A 9,275-nucleotide genomic window follows, 5' to 3' on the forward strand; every position below is an offset into this window, starting at 1 on the left:
AATGTACATTTCAGTATTCTACAAAAAGGCCTTTTTCAGGGAACAAGAAATGGGTAAACAATGTAAATGTTCTGCAGCAATGGAGGTTGATCAAGCTTTGAAAGTTGGTGCTACCAATTCCCACAGGTGTTCCAACTTGTCTGGATTACTTACAACCCCCTCTGATTGTATAAAAGTATTGTTGGAACACACTGTGGTGCCTCGTGAGCATTATAGGAACAGTATTGTACTGCAGAAAGTAGTGTGTCGCTATAAAAATGGTGGTAAAAAGGCAATTAACAATGGAAGAGAGACAGACCATCATAACACTTAAGAATGTTGGTTTTTCCTACAGAGAAATTGCAAAGAAAGTCAAGGTGTCAGTGAGTACAGTATTCTTCACCATCAAAAGGCACTTAGAAACTGGGGGAAACTCTGTAAGGTAGAGGTCTGGCAGACCCAAAGCCACAACAGAATCATAAGACAAGTTTCTGAAAGTCAACAGCTTCAAGCACAGCTTAATAGCGGTCGTAATAAGCAAGTCTCAGTTACAACTGTAAAGAGAAGACTTCGTGGTGCAGGTTTGATAGGTCGAGTTGCAGCAAGAAAGCCATTGCTAAGACGTAAGAATAAGAAAAAGAGGCTTGCCTGGGCCAAGAAACACTGCCAATGGACTACTGAAGACTGGAAGAAGGTCTTCGGTTCCTCACGCAGGATTTTTGTACGTCATCGAGTAGGCGAAAGGATTCCTCAGTGTGTGACATCAACTGTCAAACATGGAGGAGGAAGCATGATGGTCTGGGGTTGTTTTGCTGGATCCAGGGTCAATAATTTGTACAGAGTGAAAGGCACCCTGAACCAAAACGGCTACCACAGCATTTTACAGCGCCATGCAGTACCCTCTGGTATGCGCCTAGTTGGTCAGGGGTTCATCCTACAGCAAGATAATGACCCACAACATAAGTCCAAGCTATGCCTGAACTACCTTAGGAAAAAAGAACAAGATGGTAAGCTTAAAAACATGGAGTGGCCAGCACAGTCACCAGACTTAAAGGGATGACAGAATGATTATATAGGGTATTTTACACTGTTCCTTAAGGTCTCCTAATGGGGGTATGTAACATTGGTTGGGCTGAAAATTGCCCGAATGCTATTTTATTAGGCCCTTAACTACCCTGTGAATATGGCTCTATTTGGAACAAGAGCTTTTCTTCCAAATATGGTATGCTCATGAATATTCCGAATGAGCTACGCGCTGATTGGTTTGAGCAAACTACACAGAAACACATGGGAGACTCGACAGCAGGTCTCATATTTCAGACACTGCAAAGTTATACATTGTTTGTCGGGCTATTTCATTATTAAATTCACTTCTGAGACTTTTTTAAGCGAGAAATCAACTATATAAAGCTCAAATATGGGCTGGCAGGCCACAGCATGGACTACCAAACGCCACTGCCCTGACAGAGCTCCAGGGCCTGCAACTCCCATCTTCCTGCTAGCTAAATGGCCCGTTGTGTGAGAGTGAGAGAGCGCGGTCAGCGAGCTTGTTACACCAGCAATCTCTTATCACATGTTACACACATAACACGCCACTTATACAACATCTAACTAAATGTCTTATAAAGCTAACAACGGTGTTCAAGTTAATGAATATTTGTGAAGACTAGGTATTTCGTTAGCTGCGACTGTCCCTTCAATCCAAGCTATGTGTAGCTAGCTACAAATCACGGTTAGCTTCATTTTCGGCGTAATTCAAGCATATTTACAGTTTGAATTTCGTCACGTCACTTATACAACATCTAACTAAATGTCTTATAAAGCTAACAACGGTGTCCGATTTCAAGTTAATGAATATTTGTGAAGACTAGGTGTTTCGTTAGCTGCGACTGTCCCTTCAATCCTAGCTATGTGTAGCTAGCTACAAATCGTGGATAGTTAGCTTCATTTTTGGCTTAATTTGAGTATATTTACAGCTTGGATTTCGTCACGCCACTTATACAACAACTACCTAAGGGTCTTATAAAGCTAACAATGGTGTCCGATTTCAAGTTAATGAATTTTTGTGAATTTCAGACGAATTCTAAGAGGAGGCTAGCTAGCTCTCAGCCGCAGGCTCTATCAATGAGACTCGTGGACAAGCGGCATTTATTTCCCCAATCGTTTGTTTAAATAACTCAACACATTATAATTACACACATTTTAAGATTAACTGGAATCTGTGGTAAGAGATTGCTGGCGTAACAAGCTCGCTGACCGCACTCTCACTCACACACACCTGGCATTAGGAAGAGGGGAACTGCAGGCACTGTAGCTCTGTCAGGGCAGCGGCATTTAGTAGTCCATTAGCCCACAAAGCGGTGACTTTGCACGGGTATGAAGTGCCATGGGCTGCCAGCCTTGACGGAGCTCAATCAAGCTCACAACAGGCCGGGGTCTTTGAAGGAAGGCAGGCCAGGCGGCGAGGCAGCTACACAGGCATCACTGGCCGCTGAACTCCAACACACAGTCGGACAAAATTTGCAATTAGACATACATTTTTGTAAAATGGCCCATATTTGACCTCTACATTGTTGATTTCTTGCATAAAAAAGTCTCAGAAGTGAATTGAATGGTAAAATAGCAGATGAACAATGTTTACTAACTATGACAAGGTAAAATCGGTTTTGCATTCTATCACCCCTTTAAATCCCATTGAGCTGATTTGGGATGAACTGGACAGAAAAGTGAAAGCAAAGCAACCTACAAGTGCCACACATTTATGGGAACTTAACAACAGAGTTGGGAAGAACTTTCTGAAGAATATTTGATTTCCATTGTAGAAAGAATGCCACGAGTGTGTTCAGCTGTTATATCTGCCAAAGGGGGCTACTTTGATGAGTCAAAAATTTAGAATACATTTTGATTTATAAATTGATTACATGATTTATTTTTTAACTTAAATTTCAGAGTACAATAAGACATTGAACTGCATGAATTTCAATAAAAACCTGGGAAAATGGTGGTGTTTTAAAACGTTTGACCAGTAGTGTATGTGGGACATTTACTTGGTAAAATCTCCAAAAGTTATACAGTAAAAATGTTTAATTTTTCAGTAAGGCTGTAGTCAAAGATGTCCTGTTCTCATATCATTGTCTGGAATTATGGAGCAAAGTATTTTTATAGCACCTCCAGTTATTGATTTTAAGTCATTTTACCATAGAAATGAGGGACTTTACTTCCAAAACATCTCCAGAATTTTAAAGTAAAAATGTTTCATTTTCAGTAAGGGTGTAGTCAGAGATGTCCTTAACTCAAATATTGTCTGGAATGTGTATATATATATATATATATATATATATATATATATATAGAGCAACGTGGTTTTATTGCACCTACAATTTCAGATTTGAAGTCATTTTACAGTAGAAATGTGGGACAATTACTTTGTAAAATCTAAAAATGTATACAGTTCTGTTTGTTTTTATTTCTTGTTAATATAGCTAATCCAATAATCTTATTTTTATGTGTACTTTATATATAAACTTTCTTAACACCTTATGTTGAAAACCGGAAGTCGTCGCATGTTTTTCTTGTCGCTAACTTTGCCAAAACCGTCGATCTGCGCCGTTTAGGCTACTAGTACGGTATATGAGTGCACTACAATTTCAGCGTCGGCTGATTTGACCACGGAGAACTGAGTGCAGGCCTATATGGTACTGAAACCTTTCAGAGACTGCATCTAAAAGCAGCCGATAAATAACGTTATTTAGCTACGTTAGCTAACGTCAGTCCATTTCAGCTTACGCTAACAGCCATTTACTGACCTGTTAGCATGACCCGTTAGCACATTTCTGTCAGTGTCCTTACCTTAAACTATAATGTTGTACACGTTCGAAAACGTCTCCTTGCCTTCACTTCATATTAATTATCATTAGCACGATCTCACCTGAAAGACGAGCATCTTTTATCTCCTTCTTCTACTTCTTCTTCTTCTTCTTCTTCTTCTTCTCTTATTTAATGGCGGATTGCAAACAACTTTTAGGTGCATACCGCCACCTACTGTACTGGAGTGTGTATCATCATGTCATTTTACAGTATTTTAAATTCTACTCAACTCAAACGCCTACCTGGTGATTCTTATCTCCTCTCCCTCCCCTTCTGATCCCTGTATCCCTATCAGAGTCCACTCCCGCCCAGCCTTCTGAACCCTACCTTTAAACACCTGTCCTTCCACCTTATGCAATGTGCAATACAATATTATATGTTCAGCATCTTCTTTAAATCTACAGTTTTCCCCATTAAAAACAAGGTGCTATTCTATCCTGTGTGATCCACCCTGAGTCTTGTCATTATAATTTCCTCCCTCCTGGTCCTTTCCGTATAATTCTTTATACTGACAGATTTTTGTATTTCATAATATCTCCTTCCTTTTCTGTCATCCTCCCACCATTTCTGCCACATTTCAAGTCCTTTCTTCTTAAAGTGATGGTTCGGAGTCATTTTACCCTAGGGTCCTTTGCACCACGAACTCGAGCCAAACAACCCCCCAGAAGCTTTTTTTACCTGGGTCGAACGTTGAGCGAGTTAGCGTTATCAGCTGAATAGCTTAGTGCAGGCGCTAATGGAGCCAAGACTGTATCTCGTACATTACCCCACTAATAATGCCAGAAATGATACCATACTTCTACACTAGTATAAATGTATGTATGTTATGTAGGGGAGAGCCGGGACGATTGAAACGCGGGACAAATTAAACATTCCAGTTTTCTCCAAGTGCAGTGATGATAGACAGACTTCCATAGGTCAACAGCGTGTTAACCTCCTTCTATCAGTCAAATATCTTCCTGTTATTTCCTTTTATCACGGAGTTACAGGCGATAAACAAGTTTTGATGGTTGAAAGTAGACTTCATTAGCGGTTACATTTTTTTTGAATATTAATGAGTGTTTTTCATTTAAAGGTTTGACTACATGCTTATTCGGTAGACCATTAAGTGTTCTCCACAATCCCAGACTTTCATATTGCATGCTTGTTTACATGGAAAGCAAAACAGGTTATAATGGCATATGTCTATGTCGGACAGTTGAAACAGCTGTTTCAACTGTCCCCGACCTGGCTGTAACTCCATGTATTTTAAGTAAATGCACAAATATCTGTGTTTATACAATAATTTATGGAGGGGAGACATGGAAAAGCAGTTGTTCTCACCATGTTATCCTATGGAGACTGATGGGCTGTGGGTCATTATGGGCACTTATTTGGATGTGCAGTGACCTAACCCACGTAAAAACCTAGTGAAATGACATTTTCCACAATAGAAACATGATAGAAATGGGAAGACTTACTGTTCTAGCTATGAAAATGGCAGAATCATCCAAAATGCATGATATTTCAAAAAACGCTTCAAGGTGACGGCAATTAGTTGTTAACAGATATTCGCCAAGACGTATAGCCCAGCAACAATCTATCTAAAATAACACCTTTTGGGAGTACCATTCATGATATGTAGTAAAATATTTAAGTTGTGGGAAGTTTATATGGATTAAACTGTATGTTTCATCCGTCCCCCTATGCTGTTTCAATCGTCCCGACCAGGAGCGACAAATGAAACATTATGCACGCCCCACTTTTGCTGTAATAATTCCTGAACGGTTTTGTTCAAAGCTGAAAATGCAACTGTATTACAAAATTCACATCTGAAACTTTTTTATGCGAGAAATCAACTATGTAGAGGTCAAATATGGGCCATTTTACGAAAATTTATGTCTAATTGCAATTTTTGCCTCGCCGCCTGGCCTGCCTTCCTTCACAGACCCCGGCCTGCTGTGAGGTAGATTGAGCTCCGTCAGGGCTGGCAGCCCACGACACTCCATACCCGCCCAAAGACTATCAAACACCGCTGCCTGGACGGAGCTCCAGGGCCTGCAGCTCCCTTCTTCCTGCTAAATGCCCCGTGTGTGTGAGAGCGCGGTCAGCGAGTTTGTTACGCCAGCAGTCTCTTACCACAGGTTCCAGTTAATCTTATAATGTGTGTAATTATAATGTGTTGAGTTATTTAAACAAACGATCTGTGAAATAAACACCTCTTGTCCGCAAGTCTCATTGATAGAGTCTGCGGCTGGATGGAGCTAGCTCTATCAATGAGAGCTAGCTAGCCTCCTCTTAGAATTCCTCTGAAATTCACAAATATTTATTGAAATTGATATCGGACACCATTGTTAGCTTTATAAGACCTTGGGGTAGAGGTTATATAAGTGGCGTGACGAAATTTAAACTGTAAATATACTCGAATTACGCCGAAAATGAAGCTAACTATCCGCAATCTGTACACATAGGATTGAAGGGACAGTTGCAGCTAACAAAACCCTTACAGTTCACAAATATTCATTAACTTGAAATCGGACACCATTGTTAGCTTTATAAGACCTTTAGGTAGATGTTGTATATGTGGCGTGACAAAATTCAAACTGTAAATATACTTGAATTACGCCGAAAATGAAGCTAACTATCCGTGATTTTTAGCTACACATAGCTAGGATTGAAGGGACAGTCGCACCTAACGAAACCCTTACAGTTCACAAATATTCATTAACTTGAAATTGGACACGGTTGTTAGCTTTATAAGACCTTTAGGTAGATGTTGTATAAGTGGCGTGACAAAATTCAAACTGTAAATATACTTGAATTATAAAAATGCCATTGAAAACGAACAAAACGTTAGCTTTGTAAGACATAGGGGTAGATGTTATATAAGTGGCGTGACGAAATTCAAACTGGAAATATATTATAGTTATGCCGGCAGCGGAGCCCCGGTAGTGCAGTATCCACAAAGGGTGACTTTGCCCTGGGTATGGAGCCCAGCAGGCTGCCGCTTTCTTGTCAGACTGTGTGGAGCTCCTAAAGTCCGACACGTTTTACCAAATTTAAGAAGAAGAAAAAGAAGGGTACTAAACAACAGTCAGGAACTTGTTTATTGTTAAGGCCATGGTCAAAATTAAAGATTTAATAATAATGTAATAACTATAACAATAACTTATTTCACCAGTAAATTGCTGTTGAACGACAAAAACAACCACCAGATGGGAAAATGGTATTTTACAATTACTGTGAATGCACCACGACGCTACCTGTTTTAAGTGAACGCACCGTCTGCGTTGTTTAATTCCGACAACGGCAGTTGCAAGAACGCACCGTCTGTGTTGTTTGATTCCGACAACGGCAGCTGCTGCGCTGCAGAGCAGACTGTTACGTCCCGGTGTTGGAATCCTCTACAGTGAAATGCAGTCACACTTTACACTGTTTAATGTTAGCTGTCAGCATTTTAACCGGGTTTAATCCAGCTGCTAGCTAAAGGTAGGCTAACGTTACCTGCTGTCAGGTGTAGTGTAAAGTCAGGCACCGAAATGAGGCACCGAAGTTTTCGTTCTTATTCGGTCTCACGTTTCGGTACCCAACCCTACTTACCAGAGTCAATATAGTGTGCATTAACTTCTAAATAATTTTGATTACTCACTGACGTCCAGTGACTACGTTTACAAGCAGTCAATTTTCGGGTTATGGTCGGGTTAAGGTCACTATTCGGGTTTCTGAAACATTTGGAATAACCCGTTTACATGCGTGAGCAGAGAGAGTTACTCCTGTATACATGGAATTTGTAATCAATTGGCAATATCCCGATGTAAACGGCGACACACGGTTAGCGTCTGGACGTACGGACAACCTTAAGACGCAATAACTTTTCGGTCACCTTCTTATAAATCTCACTATGTCGGTACTTTCTGCCGTCAACAAAAGACATTATGTTCATGGTTTTCACCACACTAATAAAGAAATTGGTTTCCTCCTCACTCCAAAAGTGTGGTGCTGTACTGCGTCTCGCCATGTTTACCTCTACTTCTTGTTTACTTCCGGTATACTGCGCGCAGGTTTTCTGCATTGACATATATATTATAGTATATAATAATTATTATTATAACTATGTTTTCTGGCACATACAAGAAGTTCCTCTACTCAAAAGACCAAGATTCCTTGCAAATAGAACATGCGCAGAACACAAATCAATGTTCCTTTTGATGGGGATATGCCGATACGCGTTTACATAACCAAAATTTCGGGTTAGAAAAGGGGTAACCCAGGTAGCATATTCGGGTTTTTAAAAATCGGAATATGAGCATATTCGGGTTTTTGCCGGTGTTTACATGGGTGTGCGCAACCAGGTTATTGCTAATATTCCGGTTTTGAACGGGTTATTGGCTGCATGTAAACGTAGTCAGTGATCACCGGTTGATGAGACAGCGTTTGCACTTTGGTTTCAATAACAGGTTGGCGAGTAGCACTCTCCAAAAAAAGTGCTTTGCCTGAGCCCACTAGCATCAACCTGAGTCACGTTAACTGTACTATGCTTAGCTTGTAGGTGCTAGCTCAAGCTTGACGTGCTTCGGTGATATTTTAATTCGGCTTTAAACAATGTGCATATGGCTTTCGACTTATCTACGAGCTGTCCGGGAGTTTTGGAAAATAAAAAGCACCATTCAGAACTGTGTTGCTGTTGCATTTCTCCATCATGCTTGCAGCCTGGAGCAGCAGGATGTGTTAGGAGGAAGTATGGCAGCTTGATGATAAGTAAAGGTGCGGCAAAGGGTCAAAATATGGGGTGGTGATGGCGCAGTGGGTATGCCACATACCTTTGGTGTGGGAGACCTGCGTTCGATTCCCACTGCGATACATCAACCAATGTGTCCCTGAGCAAGACACTTAACCCCTAGTTGCTCCAGAGGCATGCGCCCTCTGACATATATAGCAATTGTAAGTCGCTTTGGATAAAAGCGTCAGCTAAATGACATGTAATGTAATGTAAAAAATAGTAGGCTGTTGGGCACGATGTGAAGCGAGTGAAGTGAAAATAAATTAATAAATGGCGGTATGCGATTAATGCGATTAAAAAAACATTAACGCGTTATGCTTGGCCCTTAATTGCAACACGATTAACACGTTAATGCTGACAGCCCTAGAAAGTTTGTAAGTACACCAGGAGTTTATTTAAATAACACTTGCCTGCTGGCTTCTGCTCTCTGCTGCTACTGCTACCGGCAGTAAGACGAGTGCTAGGGACGTCTACAAATTACAACACCGAGAAGAGATACAACAAAAATATTTATTAATTTAATGATTAAATAAGGTAGTATCTCCAAACTTACCTCAATTATAACTTTGCTCCTGCTAGTTGTACTACAGCACTTACAGCACTACAGCAAATAAGTTAAATTAATAAATATTTTCGGTTAATTAATCTCTTTTCGGTGTTGTATTTGTAG

At 40.4% G+C, this 9,275-nt stretch overlaps 1 protein-coding gene across 5 annotated transcripts in view; it reads right to left on the reverse strand.

The window, feature by feature from the left end:
• The window catches only part of LOC114556676 (palmitoyltransferase ZDHHC3), an 89,809-nt gene extending 85,813 nt beyond the window's left edge, over positions 1 to 3,996 (reverse strand). For 4 of the 5 annotated variants that reach the window (XM_028579682.1, XM_028579685.1, XM_028579686.1 and 1 more), the window contains exon 1: positions 3,908 to 3,996. The gene's annotated coding sequence lies outside the window, so the exon portion shown is untranslated. Of the gene's footprint in view, positions 1 to 3,828 lie in introns of all 5 variants that reach the window. The other variant, XM_028579683.1, reaches the window with a different exon arrangement.
• Positions 3,997 to 9,275: the final 5,279 nt, after the last annotated feature.

This window comes from Perca flavescens, chromosome 6, assembly GCF_004354835.1.
Source record: "Perca flavescens isolate YP-PL-M2 chromosome 6, PFLA_1.0, whole genome shotgun sequence".
NCBI lineage: Eukaryota > Metazoa > Chordata > Actinopteri > Perciformes > Percidae > Perca > Perca flavescens.